The 27747-nt window shown below is 35.7% G+C and overlaps 1 long non-coding RNA gene across 5 annotated transcripts in view; it reads right to left on the bottom strand.

Moving 5' to 3' along the window:
* LOC123386161 overlaps nt 1–27747 on the bottom strand; it is a 1074166-nt gene that overhangs the window by 269684 nt on the left and 776735 nt on the right. Inside the window, exon 5 of one of the 5 annotated variants that reach the window (XR_006599871.1) lies at nt 4671–4791. The exons of the other annotated variants lie outside the window; for them this stretch is intronic. This is a non-coding gene — a long non-coding RNA (uncharacterized LOC123386161). The remainder of the gene's footprint in view (nt 1–4670; nt 4792–27747) is intronic. 5 annotated transcript variants of the gene reach the window in all.

Genomic DNA, 27747 nt, shown 5'->3' with positions numbered 1-27747 from the left:
CACATACCACACTATTCAATGAGAGTCCTAGGAATTAATTAATAAGTGAGAATCCATCACTCAGTACAATTTAACTTTGATACAATACCTCATTTTCGAAGGCACTGTGGTTACTCGTCTTAAATATAAGACAAACAAAGTCTTATGTATATGACTACTATTTACCCTATCTTCAAGGGTAAATAGTAGTCATATAAATAATATCCTAGGTCAATAAAACAGAAACAAATCACATGCTCAATGAAGAGATATAAAAAAGTCTGAGGAAGCCCAAAGGCCTAATTTTGACCAAGCAGATATCTTTGAGCTTTCAATGATAATAGACCTTGAAGATAAAAAGTGTTAGCAGACTAGAGAGTAGAACAAATACCAAGGTAAAGGAATAATAGGAGCAAAGAACAAGGACACCAAAGATATATATTAATTCAGACAAACAAAACAACCCTGAATGGTTTTCATATCTTGTAGTTATGGCCTAATTGTGGAGGACATCGGATGTCATGCAAGAAAATTTAAATTTTACATTTTTTGTCAGCGAATGATTGTTCATAAAGAGGTTTAAGATAGTTTTTACATCTAAAAAAATGTTTAACGTTTATTTATTTTTGAGAGAGACAGAGACAGGATGCGAGTGGGTTAGGGACACAGAGAGAGGGAGACACAGAATCTGAAGCAGGCTCCGAGCTGTCAGCACAGAGACTGACACAGGGCTTGAACCCACAAGCTGTGAGATCATTACCTGAGCCGAAGTCGGACACTCAACTGACTGAGCCACCCAGGCGCCCCAGACTGTTTTTACATTTTAAGAAAATTAGTTTGTCATCAGTGCAGATAGAAAGTTAGAAGTAGAGGCAAGGGAGTCAGGAAGTATTATAATAACACAGAGAAGAGGACATAAGCATTGTCTTATGAACATAGGTTACATTCTTGTTCCTAAAATGGATTATTCTGCTCTTACCATTTAAGTTGAAAGATAAATTATAATTCATTTTTTAATATCATAAAATATTTATACTTCAGAAATACAATTGTATATGTTAAATGAAGAGCATACTGTGTATATATTTTCACACTCCAGTAATAGTAATTATAAGCCATCCTGTCAAATTTTAATCAGAGCTATGGCTTATTTTTTCAATCCACCATGTCTTGTAACATAAACATAAAGACAATTAGAATCATAACATCAGGGAGAGTAACCTTGGAAATGAGGACAGGGTGACAAAAATAATCTTGCTATGTTTATTCTAGTCATTTTTATTACACAATTTATCCTTGTTTTTAAAAATAACTAAGCATTTTATAGTCATACTATAATCAAGAGTTTTAATTATATATATATATATATATATTATGTATTATTTGCATCTTAAACCACTCAAATTTGACATAAAAGTTTGAAAACAAAATGTTAAATGGTATTAATATATGTAGATATTCAGAATTTTCAAACAAATGATGCTCATACATTTTACATAAAACTTTCATACAAGAAATTAGAATGCACAATTGATAACAGTGAGAGCTATTAAATTATGTTTAAATTTATAATATGAGAAGAATCAATCACCTATTACCCTTCTGGTTAATGTTTCAAATGCGGTCACAATCAATGTGCCCATATACCAGTTTAAGATAAACCAGAACTTCATATATTTCAAGAAGGAAGTACAGCATAGAGGCTTAAAGTCTCATATCTGCTGTGACATCACCTAGATTTTATTCCTTGCCATGCAAATTACAAACTTTGTACTTAATGACATGTAAACTTAATCTCTCTGTGACTTAGTTTTCTTGACCATAAAATGAAGCGGGGGGCGGGGGGGGGGAGGGAGCCTTAAAGGTTTGTTGTAACAATAGAATAAAATGATATATATAAGACCCTTAGATTCATGCCTGGTGCACAGTGTAGTGATTACTAAAGTTAATATTAAAGAGGAAAAATACTCAGGTACTTATGGAATCCTGTAATTGCAGAACTCAGAACTAAATAATCCATTCTTAAAACCAGAATCTACAGTTACTTACAGGTTTTACAGTTTCCTTATCATTGTTCTTTCTCTTTCCTTCTCTTTCCTCTGCATTGTCTTTTAGAATGTGATCACCTATGATCATTAGAATTTTTACTGCACAAACTGTTTGTTTACAATGCTACCTGAGATTGTATTAGGTTGAAGAGGTCACAGGATTAGAAAGAAAACCCCATTTAGACTTTTGACTACTGACTCCCCCAAAAGCTAAGTTTATTAGGTTTACTGTAGTAACCAAGAACACCAATTTAGCAGAGTCCTACTGGTATCCCAAAAGTGAAAAAAATAGGGAAGGATGTGTATAGGGTTTTTGAGCCTAAGCTGAATTAATTTAACATGCACTTGGAAAGTAGGAGAAGAGATGGAATTGAGTAAAATTTACTGGTGGACAAAGCAGGATGAGAGTCTTGAAAAGCACCTTGATTTTGGCTCAGGTCATGATCTCACGGTTGTGAGATCAAGCTCCGCATTGGGCTCCATCCACACTGAGAGTGGAGTCTGCTTGGGATTCTGTCTCTCTCTCTCTCACTGTGCCCTTCCCCCACTTATTCTCTCTCTCTCTCTCTCTCTCTCTCTCTCTCTCTCTCTCTCTCTCTCACACACACACACACACACACACACAATAAATAAATAAACATACATACATAAAAAAAAGAAAAGCAATGTTTCATGAAAAAGTTGTTAGTCACAGTCTTGAATGGTAAACTCATTAGTAGATTCAGCCTAATCTTTGAGAAGCAGATATTTCCAGAATCAAGCAGCTAAGTTAATTTTACTTGGTCTCAGTATGGTTTAAGACATGGCCATAAAATATTCCTGATCCCAGAACTGTTTAACCCAGGGACAGTGAATTAATTACATTTTCAAAAAGGGAAGCATATAATCTAGAGAAAGAAGCAGAAAAAACATCCACCTGAGATAAATCCACAATGCTCATGTAGAATGGTTACTGTGCAAAGCACAACCAGCCTATCACTGGTAGTCCCAATTCTGGGGAGCTAGAGAAGGTCCAAAATGTCACATGGGAGTAGGCAGAGAAGACTAGGAGAGACAATAGGAGATTAGAAGAGTTCAAGTGAAGCAGGTTTGTAATGGAAATAGCATCTGAGATTACCAGCAACCTCTAGAAAGAAGTGGCCATGGCCAAGGCCAAGGGCAAAAAAACTCAGATCTTCTCTGTAAAACCCCTTGCCAAAAATGATCTCTCCTTTTCTGAACACCTATTGAAGTTATTGTTGACACAATGCATTAGGAAATTAATCATACTAAATGCTATGGCTTATGTTTAAAAATCATGATATTTATTAAGTCTTTATGTATTTTATTATTCATTTTTAGCATCTTTAGTGTAAGTATATACTCCAAGAACTATGCTATAAATTTGTATCTCCAATAATACTTTAGTAGTGTTTGATATAGAGCATGTACTAATAAATGGTTATTGATTAATTGATTGGAAAGTAGCTGTTTAAAGAGAACTTCACACACACACATACACACACACACACACACACACACACACATATCATGAATTCATGTATTTTTACTGTGGCTCTTTGCCAGGGTAGATGATCTAGGCACCCAGCTCTCTCCAAAATAGAGTCTAATCATTCAGACAGTTCTCAACAAGAAAGAACAGCATCAAGCAAGTGATAGAACCCAAATCTGAAACTGAGGTGGCTAGGTCAAAGGCCCTGCTTACTCTATTTTCATTGCAACAGCTTTATACAGTCAGCTTCAATGTAGAAAGAAAACTACAACATAAGAAATTATTCAATCTCACTGTAAGTCAGATGACTAGACTTGAACAGGTATTGGTTGAGGCAAGGGTTTTCTTCCATTTCCAGAAGTTTCAGTTACATATAGTTATAAGTCAATTACTAGAAAAGTGAGGAAATTATAAATGGGGAGAAATATTTTATTTAAAAAACTAATTTATTAGAAAGTCTTATAATAAAGTAATATCCTTTATGATTATGTTTGGTTATTTCCTCATCTAAATTGGAATTGTTTCCTCATTCATTTAGTCTAGACACCGAAAACTAAAAGATGTACTAAATGTAACCTCTAACCTGAATTACAGTGTAGCAAAATATAGCCTATGCTGTATTACTTTGCTATTTATTTAGCTGCTGTAATAATGCACCCCTGTGTTAGTTCTGTCCTAGGTGAAATGGCAATGTAAATATTTTATGACCCATTTTCTTTCTTTAGGGAAATCAGTGAAGTGTCTGGAGGAGAAGAATAAACATGTAGAAAACTCCAGAGAACAGTATCATAAAGTAGTTTTAAATGATTTGTAATAATGGCTGCACAGAAAGCAATTAAGTCTTTAAACTGAGAGATGCAGGACAAAATAGTAGCAAGGTCATGAGGAAAACAACAGAAATGACAGCACTGAGACTTGAAGGTCAGAAAGCTCTGGGTTCAATTCAAGGACCTACCACTTCTGTAAACTTGGGCAAATCATGTAAATTCTCTGGGCCTTGGGTTCCCTATCTTTAAAATAAAAGATTAATTAGTTTTTTTAGCAAGCCAAAGATGTAAAAGTTAAATGACACAAGTCATTTAATATATTAGATACTATACCTACTACACAGGAAAAACTCAATAAACAGTAACAATTATTTAATTACTTACCTCCTACCGTATACCAAGCACTGAACTAAAAGCACTTTAAATGTTTTGTTTATCTTTTTCACTTAATCATAGGAAGATGGTTCCTTATGAGGTAGGCATCCTCAATTTGCAGATAGGAAAACTGAAACAAATATAGGAAGTCATGTTCATCTAATGTAATAAAGGGAGGAAACAACTTTAAATACAGCTTTTTTCCCCTCATTCAAGAGCTTGCATTCTTAACCATTTGTCAGCAGCACCTCTTATTATCATTGCTAAAGGAATGGTTGAATCGACTTATAGATGAATATCTACTTCTTGCATCCTAATATAACAAAGATGATGGTAGCTTTCCCCATCCAATCTTCAAAGCAAAAAATAGGTAACTATAAAATATATCACATTTTTCATCTTTCATTTTGAGGAACTCATTTCTCAGATTCTGTCTTGCCACATACCAGCTATCACATGTTGATCCTACTCTTTTTCTGTTATCTGTCCATAACAGATTTGTGACTTATCTTTTTAATTTCTTTGAAGTCTGAGGTCTCATTTCACTTTGCTTGGGTCTTTGGGTTATAACAATTGTGAAGATCTGAGAACCTCTGTGGTGTTGAATAATTCAAATCATTATATTTTCTAAATCCAACTTTAGTACAAAAGCAAAACAGGAGTTTGCAGACTCATGTCTGCTTTACAAGCAAATTACGAATTATTTCCACAGAAAAAATTGTATCTGACAGGCCAAAAAAATATGCAAACACGGTTCTCTTTAAAGACTGACAAGTTAATAATATACTTATCGAGTTCCATGAACATTTTTTATTTTGACTTTCATCCATCTATATGTCTTCATAAGACTAGAATGCTGCTTAATTCAGTAAGTGGGTAGGGTTGGGGGTTTTCTAAAATTTGAAAGGCCATCCTCAGTAAAAGATTTAAAATTTTAAGACTATTACCAAGAGGACTTATTTTAATATGGCTGAATATTTGTAGTAGATTATTTATTTCCTTTTTTTAAAACTGTGAGACTGTGTGGGGAAAATATCTACAAGCACATCAATGAGCCAGAAGGAATTTTAGGCATTTTACAAATGTTTCACTTATCCTGCAGAGTAGACCGGATTCTCCACTTTACAGATGAGAAAATGGAGGCTCAAAGGAATTAAGAAACAATTATTAACTTGTAGAGTTGTGACCTATGAGGCTTTATGCAGGGTTTTTATTTTGCCTCCCCTCCAGTTATCATTTCGGGAGCACTAAATTGTCCTCTTAATTAGCAAGTTGTTCTTCAATTAGAGAGAGGCAGAGAATTCACCTTGAAAACTTTCAAAACTGGATGAGGTTGGTTCTACAGCCCAATGTTGAGCACAATAGTTTGTTTCTGTTTAGAATGAAACTTGGCCCCTGATGATTCTGATCTCTACTACAGACACCTCTACATACCAGACAGAGCTCCAAGCAACACTTAAAGGGCTGACTTCAAGAACTGCCATCTAGAATCCTCAAATGCGCATGTAACATAAGTAAAAATTAACATCATTTCTATAGGTTGGCGTCTGGTTGGCCTTCTTTCTATTCTGTCATCTTTTTAACTTCCTGTTAACACACTTGACAGTAATTACATGTTAGAAGGTGGAGAAAAAGACACCTTCAGGAGAAGTCAACAGGACCATATCATCTAGATCATTTGTCCCACATAAGACATCACCCAATGTTTTGGGAGAAAACTTGCCCAGCTATTTCCTCACACCTTTAGTTAGTAGGCTTTTCAAAATATTTGCATAACTGAATTTTAATACAGAATCAAAACCCAATGACCTAAGGCAATGCTAAGAAAAGCAAGAGAGGGGGATCTACTGCAAACTGCTCCTTAAGGACAGGAAGTTCCTGTCTCACTACGGGGGTCTCTTGCTCCTTAAGGACAGGAAGTTCCTGTCTCATCACGGGGTCTCTTACTTATGGGCACATAGAGGGGTCCTAACTAAAGGGAAGCACACAGACAGGTCTCTTGGGGACCAGAAGCACTTAACCTCAAGCCAGGCTAGTAATTTAAAACCAGGCGCTATTAAAACAATTAGATTTTTTTTTTTGCAATTTCTGAAGCAGAGAAAATTCATTGTACCTCATACTGAAAATGAGGTAACAATGACTTCTAAAGTATCACCAGGTTGCAGAAAATAAAGTATCAAATTAACAAGTATCAAGTAACAAATTAATGGGATTCTGATTTCACTCAAAATAGAATGCCTATGATTGGCCCTTACTGAATAATAATGCTGGAAATAGCAGATGAAGATATGGCAAAAAATATATATATTAAAACCACTAATTAAGCCCACCTCCAGTCAAATGTCTAAGATTATTATCAGGACCCAAAAATGACAACAGAAACAAATAAAACTTGCTTGGAAGGTTTTCAATACAATATTTCTGAGCAATTAGTTGTCTTGACAAAAAATACATATTTCTTAACAAAAATAATTATGGTAATATTCTTCAAGAGTATTCATTCAATAAAATAGAACCAGAGCAAATCCTATAACAGAATTAGAGACCTTGAGTTCAGAGCAGTTTCCTGTAGAGGAGATTTCTAAATCAGATATGATTTACTTGTAAATCACCTCTTTTTAACTTCAAGCTAAGTTTCCATCAGTTTAAATCCACATTTTGTTGTTCAGTGATATAGCATGGGATGCTTCTAGCTGTGTAAACCAGAGATAATATTTAATACTGCATTGTAAAGAAACCGACTCTGGCTAAATTAATCTAAATGGAATTTTATCTGAAAGATATAGGAAGTTCACAGAATAAAAAGGAAGGAAGACAAATGAGTTTAGAAGAGGTGGGAAAAAGAAAGTTACACATCTCAGCACTACAAACAGAGCCACAGCTCCTGTCTAGGGATCAATTCTAGAAAGGATGATTCCAACCATCCCAGGCCTCTGGTCCACTCCCCCTGGCCCTGGTTCTATGTGGCATTTTTGGCAAGTTGAAAAATCTGTTTGCCTTTATTTATATATATAGTGAAAGAAAGTGGTCCAGTTCATTCTTTCACATATAACTGTCCAGTCTTCCCAAAACCATTTGTTGAAGAGACTGTCTTTTTTCCATTGGATATTCATTCCTCCTTTGTCAAAGATTAATTGACCATATAACTGTGGGTTTATTTCTGGGTTTTCTATTCGATTCCATTGATCTATGTGTCCACTTTTATGCCAGTATCTTACTGTTTTAATTACTACTGCTTTTTAATATAACTTGAAGCTGGAATTATGATAGCTCCAAGTTTTGTTTTCTTTTTCAAGACTGCTTTTGGCTATTCCAGGTCTTTTGTGGTTCCACACAAATTTTAGGATGGTTTGTTCTAGCTCTGTGAAAAATGCTGGTGGTATATTGATAGGGATTGCATTAAATATGTTGATTCTTTTGGGTGGTATAGACATTTTAACAATATTTGTTATTTCAATCCATGAGCATGGGATTCTTTCCATTTCTTTGCGTCATCTTCAGTTTCTTTCATCAATATTTTAGAATGTTCAGAGTACAGATATTTCACCTCTTTGATTAAGTTTATTCCTGGATATTTTATCATTTTTGGTGGAATTATGAGACTGTTTTCTTAATCTCACTTTCTGCTGCTTCATTATTAGTGTATAAGAATGCAACAGATTTCTGTACACTGATTTTGTATCCTACAATTTTACTGAATTCATTTATCAATTCTAGCAGTTTTTTGGTGGAGTCTTTAGGGTTTTCTATATATAGTATCATGTCATCTGCAAATAGTAAAAGTTTTATTTCTTACCAATTTGGATGCCTTTTATTTATGTTGTCTAATTGCTGGGGCTAGAACTTCCAATACTATATTAAATAAAAGTGATGAGATTGGGTATCTTATCTTGTTCCTAACCTTAGGAGAAAAGCTCTGTTTTTCACCACTGAGTATGATGGTGGGTATGGGTTTTTCATATAAGACCTTTATTATGTTGAGGTATGTTCCCTCGAAGCCCACTACGCTGAGGGTTTTTATCATGAATGCATGTTTATTCCTTTATATTTATATGAAAACACTTGTTATTACACTTTAATATTGAAAAACCTAAAGAAATCATTGATACATGTAATTGTATAAATAATAACATGAAAACTCTACTTGACATAAAAATACTATAAACAAAATCAAAAGTAAAAGTTAAATTGTGAAAAGTATTTGAAACTCATTTCACAGTAGGAATATATCACTGATACATAAAGTGATCCTAAAAGTATGTAAGAAAAAGAGAAACAACTCAAAAGAAAAATGACAACCTATTGAATAGATAGTTCACAGAAGGTAAAATATAAATGCCTCTTTATGAAAGGATGCTCAACTGCTCTCACTATGAGAAAAATGCAAATTAAGACTACATAAATATATCTGTTTAACCTAGGAGATTGGCAAAGATCCAAGTTTGGAAATGTACTTTGTTTAACCATTTGTGCTAGGGAAAACCAGCACTCCATACATTTCAGATAGTAGTTCAAATGCGTGCAACGTGTATGGAAGGCAGTTTGGCAAGGTATCACCTTGGCACATTAACCCTATAAATATTCCTCCATGTGCAAGAAGGCACACATGTACAAAATTATATATTATTCTGTATATAGCAAATATGCATAAGTTTGTAATAGAAAAGTTTGAAAACAACCAGCATGGCCACCATTAGTAGTATTTGAATGCTTTATTTTATATATACATACTATATATGTATATATGCAACTGAATAACATTCACACTAAAAGGTGAATGAGTCAGGTGCTGGGGTGGCTCAGTGAGTTGAGCATGCAACCCTTGCTTTTGGCTCAGGTCATGATCTCATGGTTCATGAGTTGGAGCTCCACATCAGACTCTGTACTGACAGTGCAGAGCCTGCTTGGGCTTTTCTCTCTCTCTCTCTCTCTCTCTCTCTCTCTCTCTCTCACTACCCCACCCCACTCTCTATTTCTCAAAATAAATAAATAAACTTTAAAAAAAGGTGAATGGGGAATTCGTCCATGCACCAGTATAAATACATCTTATTTGAATCTAAAAAACAAAATGAATGAACAAACAACAACAAAGAGAAGAATAGGAATAGACACATAAATATAGAGAACTGGTGGTTGCCAAAGGGGAGGCTAGAAGGATAGACAAAACAAAGGGAATTAGGAGGTACAACCTTTCAGTTATAAAATAAATCACAGGGATAAAAAGTACCTCATAGAGAATATAGTCAACAATACTGTAATACATTTATCATTGTGTTTCATAATGTATATAATTATTGAATTATATATGCTGTTTTATGCCTGTAACCAACTTAATACTACATGTCAAATACACTTCAATAAAAATTATTTTTAATAAGGAAGACACTGTAGTTAAAAAAATGAAATAGGGGCGCCTGGGTGGCGCAGTCGGTTAAGCGTCCGACTTCAGCCAGGTCACGATCTCGCGGTCCGGGAGTTCGAGCCCCGCGTCAGGCTCTGGGCTGATGGCTCGGAGCCTGGAGCCTGTTTCCGGTTCTGTGTCTCCCTCTCTCTCTGCCCCTCCCCCGTTCATGCTCTGTCTCTCTCTGTCCCAAAAATAAATAAAAACGTTGAAAAAAAAATTTTTTTAAAAAATGAAATAAAACTAAATGATCTCAAAAGTGTATTATCTGATGAAAAAAGCAGACAGGAACAAAGGCAGTGTAGTTCTTTTATATAAGGGGCGCCTGGGTGGCGCAGTCGGTTAAGCGTCCGATCAGCCAGGTCACGATCTCGCTGTCCGTGAGTTCGAGCCCCGCGTCAGGCTCTGGGCTGATGGCTCAGAGCCTGGATCCTGTTTCCGATTCTGTGTCTCCCTCTCTCTCTGCCCCTCTCCCGTTCATGCTCTGTCTCTCTCTGTCCCAAAAATAAATAAACGTTGAAAAAAAAATTTAAAATAAGTACGTGCATGCTATTTGTTTATACTGCCATAAAAAATCTTTGAATCAGTATACTAAAACTAATGAACGGGTACATTAGGGGTGTGTGTGTGTGTGTGTGTGTGTGTGTGTGTGTGTGTGTGTAAACGGGGTTGGGACTAGCATTTGGAGTATGGTTGTAGGATCAGGAGCAAGACCTACCCATTCTATGCCTTTCTCTTTTTTTCTACTTTTGAACCAAATATTAATCAATAATTTTATTTTTTTTAATTTTTTTTAACGTTTATTTATTTTTGAGACAGAGAGAGACAGATCATGAATGCGGGAGGGTCAGAGAGAGGGAAACACAGAATCTGAAACAGGCTCCAGGCTCTGAGCTGTCAGCACAGAGCCTGACGCGGGGCTTGAACTCACGGACAGGAGATCATGACCTGGGCCAAAGTCGGACGCTCAACCGACTGAGCCACCCAGGCGCCCCTAATCAATAATTTTAAAGGGTAAGAAAATGTATTAGCATATCGAATAACTATATTTGTATTATTCTTCTATTCTTCCATGCCAATGAAATTAAGTGTGAGTTACTTTAATGTAAGTCTTATAACATTAGAGTTTGCCACATTAACAATTGTAAGTAAATGCTAGAGGACATGAATTTTACCCTAAGGAGCTAGGTAACTCAAACGATGTTCAGGTGTTAACTGCCTTCCTAATAAAGACAAAATCTTACTTTTCATAATGGCAAGATAATTTAAATTTTACTAAATTATGATCCTCTCTTGAACATTAGCATCACAAATGCTCAACCAAGAGATCGTGGCAGGAAGCACATATTACTCAATTTTTATTACCAAAGCCTAGCACTGTATATGAAATGATTAAACATTTCAAATAAAATAAAACTACCATTTATTCCTTATTTTAAATGTGCTGAATAATCTGACTTGTGGAAGTGGTTTTCATTAGGTATATCAAAATTGTATATAGAGAATCTAGAAATATGAAAAATCATGCAAGGTTTTTTTTCTTTCTGGGATCTATTTAATAAAGTCTTAAATATGCTTTTAATATCCTAAGACCCCCACATTGCAGCTTCATTAGTTAACTCAATAGGCCCAACATTAGGTTACAAACTCTATGTTATCTTATACACACAGCTAATTATGATTGCTCACATGAGGATTTCCATTTTTAATCTAAACTTATTTCCCTTGCTTCCATAATAATAATCTAAAATCAAGTATGAGCGGTTTTTACATTATTCTGTTTGGGATTATCTATCCCATGCACTACTATAATTATAATAACGAATAATAATGATAATGATGAGTTGTAAACTTGATGTTCAAACACAGCAGGGAATAACCAGTGCAAATTCATATATAAGATCTTGTTTACATTTTTATTACAAGCGCTCTTCTTTAAGATGATGTATGCATTAAAGCCTTAGTGTCATTATGTGTATGAACTCCTAACAATTTAGAGGGTGGAAAAGAGCTAATATTCAGAGTAATTTCAATATATTTCACATTCTTTAGCATAACCCATTTTATATAAAACTAAGCTGAGGCATGTAAGGTGACATATTTTGATATTTAATAGTTAAGCTCACTGACACTGAAGCAAATGTCTCTGGGTTGGAAACACTATTATAAGGCCCCTGTAATTTAATTTACTAGATCCCAAATGCCAGTCTGTTAAAATAACTTAAATAAAGGGAACATAAAATAAGAAACTTTTAGTGGAGCCTGGGTGGCTCACTCGGTTAAGTGTCCCATTCTTGATTTCAGCTCACGTCATGATCCCAAGGTCCCAGGATTGAGCCATGCATTGAGGTCTGTGCTGACAGTGTGAAGTCTGCTTGGGATTCTCTCTCTCTCTCCCTCTTTCTCTGCCCCTCCCCTACTCGCTCCCTCTCCCATAAATAAATAAATAAATAAATAAATAAATAAATAAATAAATAAATAAATACTTTTGGTGATAATTTCCTAAAGTAAATTTAATTCATTCATTCTATCTTTGGTTCTATGATATTTTCTATCCTTAGTTTTAACAGCTTTGTTCAGGTATAACTGACATAAAATAAATAACATATTTTATGTGTAAAATGTAATAAGTTATGACATATCTACACTCATAGCCAAAATCACCAAAAGCAAAACAGTTAACATTTCCATAACCCCAAAAAGTTTCCTCATGACTTTCATAATACTTCATTACTAATTTTTACGATCAATACTGCTCTTTTATAAAAGGGGTAGATTATGGCACTTTAAGGACACTCTTTTTTTTTTTAACTTGGCAAACCAGAAAATACACTGCTTTGCTTAACATACTATGAAGGCACTGTTCCAAGCTCAGGGAACACAGAAGGAAGATAAACAAAAATGACAGCTGCCCTCATTTAGCTTATGGTTTTATAGTAAGAAGACCTAACCATTAAACATGAGGTGGTGCTAAGTACAATACAGAAAAAACAGCAGTAAAAAGAGATACAGAACAACCATAGAAGACAGAAGGTTTATTTACACATTATTTAGGTAGAGGCCCTTCTGACAAAATGACATTAAATAATGACATAAAGGCAATCTGATACCCGCTCCTTTACTGCCTCCCCCGATTTTTCTTCTTGTTGACTTGATATCCCACGGAAACTAATGACAATCTCCCTAAGCGTTTCTCATCTTTAAAACCAGTCTAAGAGTAGTAACCAATGTACATGATTGTAGTCAGTATTAAATAAGATAACATAATTACAATAATTAGAACAGTGACTAGGACGTAGTAAATGTTTAATATAAAAATTAGCTTCTTTATCATGACCCAAGACCCAAGAGCAGAGGAATGGCAGAGGCGGGGTTCCAAGGCAGCTCACTTGTTCATGCTGCGTCTAAGTGACACAACTGCTAATCGAAAGTAAATTTTTTATTGAGCCAAGAGAAGCATAAATAAAAACTGACTGACTCATACATGCTTAAGCCCTGAATTACGAGATGATTAAGTCATAACATGCTATGTTTTTTCTATTTTTTCATTGAATAAAGTTTCTTCTTGGTGGCTCAACTTGGTAGTAAGTGTTACTATTTGCTCACTGTTAGAGGACAGGGATTTAAAAATCATCAGGGAACAGCAAAGATGTTCACTTTCTAAAACTGATGGTACATCACATGCCTTTTTCCTACAATTAATAGATCTCATTCAACAAAGCCTAACTCCCTTTATAATATTGGGAGTAATTTGCAAAGTTTTCTCAAAGAGATGGCTCTTTTCACACCCCCCAAAGCTAGGGTCTACAAACCTCACTGGAAGCATGACTGCTGATGGAACATTATAATGCCACTTCAACCAACCAGCTACAGTTTAAAAATAATGCAGCATTTTTTTATAGTCAAGAGAAAATACTCAACCAATTCATTCCTTTTCATTCTTCCTTATGGATTTACTTCCACTTCTCTCCTTCCTTATCTTGAGTTTTTATTTAGAGTCTATTGACTGAAACTATCTTGTGCTATTTTTTGATGTTGTAACAATGGTTTACTTGGGGTGCCTACTTTACTTCACTTGGCTTTGGCTGAGTTTTCCATTAAATATAATGTTCAGTTGTGTTTACCTCAGTAGCCCAGAGTTTTTCATTCTCAGAAAACAATTGTACACTCATTTCTATGCCATAAGTACCAGGAATTTTATTTTCTCAATAACTCAACAGTGAAGTTTCATTTGATTGGGCCATTTAAACAATGTAAAGTGTTTCTGGAGAGACCTATGTAAACAAATCCAAGTATTACAAACTAAAAACCAATTACAAAAAAAAAATTAAGTATTCTGTAGCTTGGAGAATAAGGTGGTATCATTGATTTCCGGTTGAGGCTTAACATAATTTAATCTTTTTATGACAGAGAAAGTTCAATAACTTTATTCAGTCCTTTTTAAAATTTTCCACTGTAAGGCAGAAGAAAAAGAGCTCATACTCTCAATGATCACAAGTGTGTGTAGAGGGTGGGGCATATAAATATGTGTAAATCGGCTTATGATACTGTTCTTAACCTTGGTCAACACTTTACATTGTTGGATGCACATGTAAATGCCATGACAGCTTAACAATTGCCTCCAATTAAGGCTGGAGTACACTAAAAGAAAAGAAACAATAAATAAGAACCAACTACACCATTGTCTAGGAATATAGAGCAGAAAGTATTTCTACTAAATTGCAATATGACATTTATCAATAGGACATGAATGGAAAAGGGGCCTGATATTTTATATATATTTGCCATATACACACATAAAATACATTCTCTATTGCTTATAGCTGGATGATAATTTGGAGATAACTTCTCTCATGTTATAGGTGAGGACAAAAACATATGAACATCAGTAATGTGTCTATAAAGTTACAACTAGAGAATGACAGAGTTGGAACAGTATCTGAAATTTTTAAATGAGAAAGAAAAAGAAAGCACTGAACTTGTTAAACGTATAAAACTCAGGGAGGATTTTACAAGGTCTCTAGGACAATAAAGGTTAATATGAAGAGGAGATTCTGTAGCTTACTTTCATTTTTCTGGTGATTACAACCTGAAAATGCTGTGCAGGATAATTAAAATCTAGAAAAGGATCTAACACGAGGTTTGGTCTCTACTGGGGTAGTTATTCTATCCAGAAAGACAAGATTACACCAAACTTAATATTAATGAGTTTAGAAGCTGTGGTGATGGTTAGATATGAGTTATTTCCAGCCTATTTCCCGGTGCTAAATAAGTGAGTTTTAAATCTATAATCTTGTTTACTTTCCCTTGGGTATAGGTGCACATCCCTCTCCTTACAAACTGCTTATGAGAAGCCCACTGGCAGCTTCCGAAAAAAGTGTGCTATGTAGTTAAATAGAGTAGTAGTTATACATCAGCTACTTTAATCAATAAACCCCACCTTCTTGGGGTAAATTCCAAACTTACTGTGTTGATACATCAGGATGTATTCATTACTCACCCACATGTAACAGTACATTGCTTCTATTTCTGGGTGGCAACTGGTCTTCCGCATGGAGAGTCAGGGATCCAGGCTCTTTCTATCTGTGCCTCAACTATTCCCTAGTGTTTCTGCTGTATCCTATGTATATGAACATGTGAACAGGGAATGGGAATATGGTGATATGCGGCAGAACACCTGCTTACACTTCAGCCTGGAAGGAACACAAGGGAGCTAGTCACAAGGGAAGTCAGGTAGGGGGAGGGGAAAGTAGTGAAAGCAGGGAGGAGAATGCAGACCTTAGCTGAGCAGCCATTTCCTAACAAAAATTCGAATGAATGTAATAGGAGCATGTCTTTGGAGAGCATCTACCTATCTCTGACATCTACCTATATCTATCACATGACATATATGTGAGACATACTCCCCCTCTTCTTGGGTTAGAACTTCCCCTGTCACCCTATGTGATCATTGGAATAATAAGCATGAGGACTGGGGCTCCTGCGTGGCTCAATCAGTTACATGTCCAGTTACGTGATTTCAGCTCAGGTCATGATCTCACAGTTGTGAGATGGAGCCCCACATCAGACTCTGCACTGAGCATGGAGACTGCTTGGGATTCTCTCTCTGCCCCACTTGTGCTCTATCCCTCTCTCAAAATAAATAAATAAACATTTAAAAAAATAAGCATGAGGACAAAAATAACCTGCTTCTTATATATTTCTATTTGCAGCAGAAAGAAACCTGTTACAACTGCAGTAGAGATTTTACCTAAAGGTTAAAAAGAGCTAACATGTGCAATGATAATACTAAAGATTTTTAAAAAAACAGGTAGGAAAATGGCAATATCCAATATGAATGGATGCTCACCATCATCAGCCCCTGAGCATATATTAAAAATGCTTTTTTAAAATGTAAAATTCTATTCTTAGTAATAATTTGTTATAATTTGGCAAATATGTGGTATTTTATTAAATAAAGGACCAGGTATGTTCCTAGATTTGTTTTTCTCTACATTAATAGTACCAAATGACTCCTCTTGGATTCATGTACCCATACCTTTTTTATTTATGACCCCCCAACTTGAAGTCTGCCTGTCAGTGGGATTTTTTTCTCCTTTGGATTCTCAGCTTCTATAGTACTCTCACCCACCGTGCTCTGGTATCCTTTATTTTGTGTGAGTAGGACCCTCAGCAACAGTGCTTTTTAAATTGTGTGAACAGACTTGCAATGATTGCATAAAGGGTAACTTATTAATGTGAAAAGTTGTGACCTCTATTTTAGCTGTTCAGAGTCCATTTTTGCTTTCATCCAAGTGCTTAGTTATTTTGTATGTGGGTAATATTTGCCCTCTGTATAAGTGAAGTGTAACTGAAAACTATAAAACCCTTAAAACACTTGTTTTTTCACAGTATAAATATGATTTATAAAATTGCATCTACTCCCATTTATAAACCATCACATTGGTTCCTTATAACTAATGCCAAAATAAAGATCAGAATAGCTCACAAATAATTATTTTAAAGGTCTGAGCATGTGAAATCATAGCTAATGATATTTACTATAATTAGGGAAGCAAATTAGAAGAATATTAAAGCCTTCGCATTTCAGCACTCATAGATTTGTAGGTAATTACAACATAACATTGTTACTAATGAGATTTTTTTTATAAAGCTAAGACAATTAGCAGTAGTTTCCCTGTAAGAAATAATTTGGCAAATATGAGTAAAAAAAAATATAGCTTTTTGTCTATGGCTATTTTGTCTCAGTGAAATAGACTGAAGTTTTGGAAAGAAACTTTTTAATTTTAATTTTTTTTTTACATTTTATTTATTTTTGATAGACGGACACAGCACAAGCGGGGGAGGGGCAGAGAGAGACAGAGACACAGAATCTGAAGCAGGCTCCAGGCCCTAAGCTGTCAGTCAGCACAGAGCCCGATGTGGGGCTCGAAGTCACAAACCATGAGATCATGACCTGAGTGGAAGTCCGGACGCTTAACTGACTGAGCCACCCAGGCCCCCCCCCCTTTTTTTTTGAAAGAAACTTAAGACAAATGTTCGTGCCAAAGCCACTTTATCTTTGTTAACAACAAAGATAGAAGATTCTTAGTTATTCGAAAAGTATAGATAACGTGGATGATATTTATATATTTTTTAAATGTTGGTTTTTTGTATTTTGAGAGAAGGTGTGTTCAGCATGCATGCACATGCACACAAGCAGGGGGAGGGGCTGAGAGGAGAAGGAGACAGCCATCAGGTCCCACACTGATGCGGGGCTCAATCTCACAAACCTTGAGACCATGACCTGAGCTGAAATCAAGAGTCAGACACTTAACCTTAACCAACTGAGCCACCCAGGCACCCTGGACAATATTTACATTTATGGGGAAAAAAATGAAAGATATTCCATGACATCTGACTAATTACCAAATACATATCCTGCTATGGATTTAAGATGGTACCACTCACGTGAGGGAAGAAAGTGGAGTATTAATTCCTGACCTTGGTTATAAAAAGCTTACATCTATTTTGAAAAACAAGGCACATCAAACAAACAATAGCTTATAACTAAGAGTTCAATGATATAGTTGACAATACAAGATTAGAAAATCATGCCAATATTTTAAAGTTAACAACTAATATTCAGGAAGTTGAGCGAGATAAAATAGAGTACATAATATCATCGTTTTAGATATTTAGAGCCCTCTAATAATACTACTCAGTAATCGCCATCTGCACAATCAATAGAATTCATAGATCTACAGGAAATCTATAATAACACGCAAATGGAACTCTCACAGTCTATCTCAACAGAGTGCATGTTTAGTGCAAAGCTCTAGTAGGTGCTAAAAACTGATGTGTAAAAGACATCATACGCTAATGGAAGAGACATGATAAACAAGTGTATAACACATTCACAGTGATGCTTTGGAGTGTACGTTTGGAGAGTATAGGGAAAGGGCATCAAGCCCATCTTAGAAGGGGTCACAACAGGACAGGGTTTTAAAGGACAGACAGGCATTAACCTAGCAAAGAAGAAGCTGAAATATGGGGGGTGTTCCATACAGAAAGAACAGAAAGTGCAAAGCTACAGAGAAAATATAGCTTCTTGCAAGTAGTACCTTTTATTGGAATGCTATGTGTGTGGGAGAAGATTATGATTGTATGCCCTAAATGCTAAAGGCATTAAGATTTCCCATCACTGCTCTGTAACATCCCAAAATAGTCTATTCCCTCCTTTTTTAGCTACTTTTTCTCATGATATCTACTAAGAAAATATTTGGGCATTGAACAATAACTAGTAAATGACTCTTAAGTTTTGTACCCAAATTCCAATACAGGTCTCTTCTCATGTAGGTTGACCAATTTAGAAAAGTCTTTTTGACTGAGAGATGGGTCTTTTGTAGAACCAAAGGCAGTCTATTGTCTGCCTTTTCTCCTATGCCTTTGTGGCATTTTTGGTTCCCCAGGAAACAGATTCTGAGGAAGAGACTGGATAGAGTACTAAATCTGGGATGGTCTTACATAGTCATCTTAATAAGTATGAAGATGCTAGGCCTTTATCCCTATATCAACCAGTGACTTAATGGTACCTGACTCCAGGAAGGGGCATGACCTTGGGTAAATAGCTCCCTCAAACTGAGACACATCTCCAGGAGACCCTCCAGATCCAGGTGCAAGCTTGCGGTCACCAACTCTGTCAGCAGCTATGGAAATAAGTGTTTTCATCCCAAAAGGAGATTCTGAGTGTTGTACGAAAATGGCTCTTAACTTTCCAATATGAGTTAAGTCAGGCATAGATCTTGCTAGTTTCTGGGAAGAGACAAACACTCTCCAGCAACAGAAGTTTTAGGGGCGCCTGGGTGGCTCAGTTGGTTAAGCAGCCGACTTCAGCTCAGGTCATGATCTTGCGATCTGTGAGTTCGAGGCCCGCGTCAGGCTCTGTGCCGACAGCTCAGAGCCTGGAGCCTGTTTCAGATTCTGTGTCTCCCTCTCTCTGACCCTCCCCCGTTCATGCTCTGTCTCTCTCTGTCTCAAAAATAAATAAACGTTAAAAAAATTAATAAAAAAAGAAGAAGTTTCTCCTAGTTGCTTAGAGGGGCTGGTATGAGTCACCCAGCTGAAGCCTTCCCATGAGGGGAGGTGGATGCAGTCTTCCCCCATGACCAGGCCATTTACAAAATAATGAAGCCCTCCAGAGAGGGGTCCGGAGGACTTACCAGGCCTTTTTAGCCTAGTAGACATATTAAAGATAAATCACAGAGATCTAGGAACTGACACTGAACTTTGTTACATTCGCTCCACCAGCTTTGATACAGTATGTGGAAACCAAATGAAGGCAACTTGTACAAATAATTTATTTTAATATGATCATTCAATATAAACTTCATTCAACACAAAATTATCTAATAAATCTTGACTAACCTTTCTATTAATACTTACCCACACACACAGACACACTTCTGGAATAAACATAAGAATGAAAAGCCACAGAATTTTTATCTCAAGGTACATGCTTGAATGGCCCACGGGCTGTCTTGACTAGGTCCACTGGTCACTTTGTGTATACAGATAATTCTTCTTTACCAAGAAACCTCCAAGGCCAATACTGCTGATTAGATCAGTGACAAAGGCCTCTGTCAGAGACAAATCCAGAGGATCCACTGGCGTGAACCTTATAACATTAAGAGAGTGCAGGGGCAACTTAAGGCCCTGCAGTGGGGACAATAACACAAGACAGTGAAAGTTCATGGTTCTTACACTGTATAGTAGGAAACTTCCTATCTGTGACGAGTTTCTCTAGAGATGTTAGTGTTCATCTTCTAGTCTATATGCAAATAAGCAAACCCACATTTGTTGATTCGAGATATGATTCATACACTTGCTATTTCTTCTAATTCCAATCACTTGCCTGTAGGTTTTATGGTTATGTAAATTTGGCAACCCTAATTTGTTCATGTTAAATGAAAAAATGTAGAGACCCTCACTGGGATTCTAAGCAGACCTCACGTGTGGTCAAATCTTAAATTATATACTCTTATGCTCTAATGAAAGAAATTCTAAGATATGTAGGGAGAAAGAAAAAATTGCAACAAAGACAAAGAAAGATGGCATTTCATGTATGTTAAATCTCCAGCCTTGCAGAAGCAAGAACGTATCTCCCACGGGATGGAAATCCAGTAACATGCATAATGGTGCCATTATAGCGCATCATGAACAGGAGGGTGCTGGGGGACCAGAAGGTTAGATGCAGAAAGAGGAAAGACGATGTTTTATTATGCACGGTAGAATAGGAAATGCTTTCAGTGTTCTCTAAGACAAAAATTTATCTACCTTCATTTAATTAGTTGTTTATGTAAATTATTTACATATAGAAATTGCATATTGTGAGCAGTATCAATTTAGAGCTTTTGAGGCACTCTGAATACGCTTTGGGAATAGGTATGCTAATACAACTACAAACTACCAGTGATTTAGAATATGGACTCTGAAACAGATAACTGTATACGGCATCATGAGTCTTAACTTAGGGTCTCTATAAACTTGAATAAGTTACTTAACTTGCTTGATTAGGTTTCTTCCTCATCTATAAAATGAATTATAATACATCGCTGACTTTTTTTAAATACAATAATATATTTAAAACAATATGGTGTCTGAAAAATAGGAAGTCTCAATACATGTGATTTTACTATTGAAACATTGTCTTATTGTCATCTTTTATTACCTAAGAAAACTTAATCCATGTTTTTCTCACTTAATCAAGAGTGAGCATTGAACCCTTGCAGTGTGCAACATACCACGAGGTACGCTTCTGATATTATGTTGAGCTTAAAAACAAAAAACGAACAATCAAAAAAAAAAAATACCTTCACCTCACCCACTAGAAGCTTGTATTCTAGTGAAGGAGATGGCAAATAATCAATTACTATATGTAAGTAGAAGTAAATTGATGAACAAATTAATAGTGAAATTATTCCTGGAGCATCCTATTGAAACTTAATGTCATTAATCTCTGCATTACTTGCTATAAGATGCAAATTTAAAATTTATAAGAAGAATTTCAGTATCAGAGAAAGGAAGAATGCTTAGTATGGTTTATCGTATTATGGAGAACTCTGGAAATATCTAAAAGTACAATATAGAATTGTTTGAATATGTGTGTGTATACTAAAAGCAACCATTAAAAGTCATGTGATCAACTGATACTCATTAACTTGGTCTTTTTCAGTAAATAACAATACAAAACACCATATTATCTATATAAATACAGATATATGTGTAGACAGTATGTAGATACAGATAGTATGTTGTTTTGTATTCTGTTTGTATTCTGATATATATATATATATATGTATATATATATTTTTTATGTATGTTTAGTTTTATATATATACATATAGATACATATGTGGGGGGTATGTACATATATATGTGTGTGTATACACACACACACCCACAAACATGCACACATACACCAGTTTAGTTTTCTTATATTCAAGCCATTACACAATGAAGCTCATCTACATGGAAGTACAACAGGAGAAAAGCTACAGACGAACTAGGAAATGTTATAAATACTTCCCTCTAGGTGATGAGATTATGAACATATTGTTTCTTCATTTAGATCTTTTCAGTGTTTTCAAGGTTCATTTATTATTTTAGAAATTAGAAAAGTGCACATAAGAAATAAGCCACATTTTATACAAATGGCAAAAATGTATTTCAAGTCATCAGTATTTTCATTTCTAGGAGCATTAATTTATTTTGGATCTGTAAATACTTTAATAATTATACTTAAAGATTTTAAAGAGTTTTCCACATTCTCCAAATTCAGAAAAATTTCTACCATATGACTACCTCTGGTGGATCACAGCACTTGGTTGCTTCATCCTAAAGAAGTGTACAATGCACTAATTTCCCTTTGTTTTCCTTTACTGTGCATTAAGGAGAGATTTGTGAATTACTGACACTGCTGAAGCATCAAATATTTTCCCAGAGTCACAGAAAAGTTAAAGGAATTTAAGAAGGAATCTTACTAATAGGTAACCTAAAAGGGAAGCCCAGAGGCAATGCCAAATTGTCCATCTACTAGAGTTTTCCAAGGGGCAAGTGGAGATTTCTCTCTCCTTTTTTTTTTATTTAACATTAGATTTATTTTTTTAATGATTTTTTTATATATGAAATTTATTGACAAATTGGTTTCCATACCACACCCAGTGCTCATCCCAAAAGGTGTCCTCCTCAATACCCATCACCCACCCTCTCCTCCCTCCCACCCCCCATCAACCCTCAGTTTGTTCTCAGTTTTTAACAGTCTCTTATGCTTTGGCTCTCTCTCCTTTTTAGGAGAATTACCTTAAGACTCCTATTTCTTTTTGATCTACACTGATTGTCTATGGACATTCTACCTGAAGGGTATGGGTGTTGTACTTATTTTTCCTTTATAATCCCATCATATTCCAATTTCTAGCAAAGAAGAAAGTTAAAATATTTCCTCAAATGTTCCAGAAATCACTGACGATACCTTCAGTAAATTGATTACATGTCGATAAAACTGAAAAATAAAATATTTAAAAAATTTTGTCTCTTCCAAGCCAGACCACCAGAAACTGAAGAACAAGATTAAATTATCCCACAATGACAAGCACTTATCCAAAGGATTCAACCATTAGAATACTATTTTGGATGAGGAAAAACCATCAGGAATAATGAAATTTGCTTTGACGGATGAACACACATTTATCCAACCTATAAATAACTTTGGTTTCCTTATTTTATGAGTTAAGACAATTTATTTCTAACCAGAACATACACAGGTATATTAACACACACACACACTCTTGATGGCTTAGGAAAAAAGAAATTATTTACATTTTATATAAAATTATAAATTCAAATAAATAAAATATCAAAAGATCCTAATAAGAGCTTCAAGAAAGCTATAATGACTTAGGTTCTCTCATGAATCTGCCTATCTCTGTGTTGGCTTCATTCTTAAGCTTCATTTGGTGGTCTCCCAGTGCCATAGACTACTGCATCCTAGTGACAATATGTCTATAGTAACCCTAGCTTCATATCCTCTCATGTTTAATATCTCCAGCAAAAGTTATTCCTATTTTCAAGTGTAGCCCGCAAAATTCCTAGTCATTCTGATAAAATCAGAGTGTGTCACTGCCATGCCTGAGCCACCCACTATGACCAGGAAAATACAGTGCACTACCCAGCTTGGCCTAGGTCATGTACAGATAAAGCTCCACTTAGACCACATAAATTAAGAGTTGAAGAGACTAGAATTCTCAAGTGAAAGTTGAGACTCTTGCTAGAAGTGGCAATGGATGTTGGGAATGCTAACCACAAATATTTACTATAACTTCTCTAATAGCCCCTCTCCTTACTAACTGATAAGTATCTAAAAGGAAACAAAACAGAACAAAATCAATTATGATGAACCTTCATTTTACCTCTTATCAAGGACTTTTATTGACCCTATCAAACACTAGGAGATCATCAAGTTAATGCCCTGATTCTCAATTAAACAAACCTTGCAATATTCTCCAGGGAAACATCAACCTTGCATTTATGACTTTACTAACTCACAAAAAAAAGTGAACAATGTTTGAATAAGAAGACTAACTTTTCTGTATATAGAAAGAATTAGACGACCATGCCACAATTCTGTGAGTTATAAAGAGGGGTGATCCAAGTCAGGAAGCTTTTGGGAGTTTGATTACACAAATGTTACTACTAATAAAGACTACTTAATGAAATTTTTAATAGGATACATAAAGGACTTCCCTAAATATATTTCTTTTCTCTGGTAAGAGACAGGTTGACTCTTTGAGAGCTGGTGTCCAGGAAGACAGAAAAGGCAATGAAGAGACCTTGAAAATACTGCCAACTCTGCCTCTTGCTGGCTGTGTGACCTTGCACCAAATGTTTCATATTTCAGACTCAGCTTCTGGTATTATATATTAATTAAAAAACTGGGGCACTTGGGTGGCTCAGATGGTTAAACATCTGACCTCAGCTCAGACCATGATCTCGTGGTTCATGAGTTCGAGCCCCATGTCAGGCTCTGTGCTTATACCTCGGAGCCTGGAGCCTGCTTTGGATTTCACCCCTCTCTGTCTCTCTCTCTCCCCATCTCCCGCGTGTGTGCTTTCTCTCCCTCTTTCTCTCAAAAATAAATAAATAAACATTTAAAAAAGTACTTCTGGCCCTGGGTCAGCATCATATAATTATTATATCTTTTTAAATATGTGGAATTCCTATATTTGTGGGAAGTGAATGATCTGGCTTCAGTAGTTCCCTAGAGACTCAATCTCAAAGGAGTTAGCAGTGAACCAGGTCCTGAAAATGAGAGGTGCCATGTTGACCCAGAGAATAGTCCCACCACATTGGTCATGAAGCATGGTGGAAAACAGGAGTGATTGACAGAGTCACAGGTTTGACCTAAACTGCACACATAATTCCTCACCTCTCTCCATATAAACTGATTGTTTGATCTGACCTTGAAAACTTACAAATGTTTTACTCACCTAGATGATAATCATCATCGCTATCCGTTTCAGGGAGAATTAAGGGCTTTATTTATGCATAAGAAGGGAACAGAACTGAATTGAGAGAATCCTAGAATTTGAGGTATAGTATCCTTGTCTTTCAATCAGATAAAGCTCTTGAGAAAGATCCAGTATGTGCAGTGAAAACATCTGGGATCTGCAATTAGAGAACTGGATTTCAGACCCAGCCCTACCATCTGCTGGCTGAATGAGAATGGACAATTTATTGATCTCTCAGATATAATCCATTTGTATTGACATATGAATGATGTTGCCTTCATTATAGGACTGCAAAGATTGAAAAAATCAGGTTTTTACCAGATTATTTGTGGAAAACTAGTGTCCATCATCCTCAGGAATCTGTGGATAAGAATGAGGTCTTTATTGTCAAATACCGCAAGCTTTCAAATATCCATGAAGTTGAAGCCTCATCAGGTATTTTTCAGAAGCCCCAGCTTAACTTACACATGCTGTAGCCAACTACACTGGCCCATGTCCTTTCTCCTGCTGGCACAACACATTGCTGCTGCTGCTCTGCATGGGAACACTATCCGTCTTCCCGTCTAGAGGGCCAATTCCCAGTGCCACCAAGGCTGCAATACTAAAGTCGCTAAGTGCTACAGGGTTATTTCCCATTTTCACTGTGATGGTGAATCTCATGCATAAATGAGCAGAATCACCCTCTCCAGCAGTAATGTGCGGCATCAGTCACCTCTGTCTCAAAGCAATATTGCTTATTCTCTCAGTCTTAAGTGGATTCTAGAGAATGGAGACCCCTTAAATTTATCCCAGAAGCTTCTTTCTCTCCGTAAGGAATAAGATCCATTTCTTGTAGTTGGGCAAGAGAACAACATCCATACTGCACTCCACTTCGGTACGTCTCCACGGCTGTCTCCCCAGGCTGCCACGGAAACCTTCCACACCACAGACCACATGCAAATCTCTAATGCAGGAAAGTACACTGAGATTCAAAACCCCAGAGAAACCCACATTGGCTCTTTCTACATTCCCTGCTCTACCAATAATCTATAAAATGCAACAAAAATGCATGTTATCATTTGATTGAGACATTGTAGTTTGTGGACCCAGCTAGCCTACAGGATAACATTTTTTACCACTCTGATAATTAATTCGGAATTCTTGCCTATGGGACATTGTTTATAAATACATGCCATTTGTAATTTTAGTTAATGAATTTGTTAAAACATTTTGGGAGACTGGCTACAATAACCTAAATCCCTTATTATGCAGTATGGTTTTCTTAGTAGGAAATTAGTTCATTTCTAAGTCTCAGATACTGAAAGCTTCAGAGACAAAATTCATTATGATTTAAAAATTACAAACAGATGGATTTCCAAAATGAAAGCTAAAAGATAAGAAAGAGGCAGAGACTTGCCTACATACATTTGGGAAGTGAGGCTGGGCTTAGAGAACCATGTAGCCTGTCAATGGGTCTTTGATTATACCTTGGACAGGCAGGTTTGCATTGATCATATTTGGCAGCCAAGTTTAATTTTGCTACTTGACCAAGATAAGTGAAACATGTAACTCCCCAACTATAGTTGTCAATTACTTATTGAGGAAGAGACAGAATTTATTAGATTCTGGAGCTGGATTTCAAAATGAGAAGAAGCCTCCTCCACAGTGGGTATAATTAATGGATAGTTCGAATGTCCTTGTATTAGGATTATTATAGAAAAGAAAAGGTTAAATTAGGCAAGCTGATTGCAAAATATTGTGTACCCCAGTAAAGGAAATTCATTTAGAAATAATAATGAGATATCTAGAAATCAAGAAAACCTCTAATCATGAAAGAAAAGATATCAAATCCTATAGAAAAACAGCTTATTAGCTGAAGCAATGGTTTCAAGGTGCCTGAAAAGAAGCTCCTTCTTCTCTCAAATTAGGCATGGACTAAGGGAATGAGGACTTTTAGTCTTCTGTGCTTGTCCTAAAGATAGCTGAGGAGCAGACAGCAGGAAGGAGCTGGCAGAAAGGTGAATATTTCAGTGAATGACTTCCTAAGAACTTATCATCAGGAAAATTCCTCCTTCTGGAGAGCACCAGCAAATAGACTGCTTTTAGGATGTCTCTTTAATCATATTATTCACTCTTCAATTTAATAATAATATATCGACCTTCTGGAATTTTTGGAAAATATTTTCAAGTACAAAGAAGAGAAGAGAAATCAGACAAAATCTCACTACCTAGTGAAAACCATGTTAATAATTGAAACTTGTTTCCATCCAGGTTTTTCTTCACACATGTATTTGACATCATAACACATTTATAATTCAATATCCTGCTTTATTACTCTGAATCATAGCCTATGTATTTTCCTATCATTAAAAAAAGTGAGACATCATTTGAAAGGATAAAATTATATCTGCCCAAATTAACCATTCAGTGGTGGTTGCACATTTACTTTGTGTATGTGTGCTGTTAGGAATAATGCTGTTATATATATATATATATATATATATATATATATATATATATGCTTCATTTTGAAAGTTTTTTTTTCTAAAATGTTTTTGAATTTGAAGTAGAAAAGTGAAGTGATGAAGGAAAGAAATCCAATTTTCTTGAGCCTGTACTATATGCCATCAACTATTCTAGATTTTTTATGAATGTCATGAAG

This window comes from Felis catus, chromosome B3 (assembly GCF_018350175.1).
Source record: "Felis catus isolate Fca126 chromosome B3, F.catus_Fca126_mat1.0, whole genome shotgun sequence".
NCBI lineage: Eukaryota > Metazoa > Chordata > Mammalia > Carnivora > Felidae > Felis > Felis catus.
This window is presented reverse-complemented; position numbering and strand designations above follow the sequence as displayed.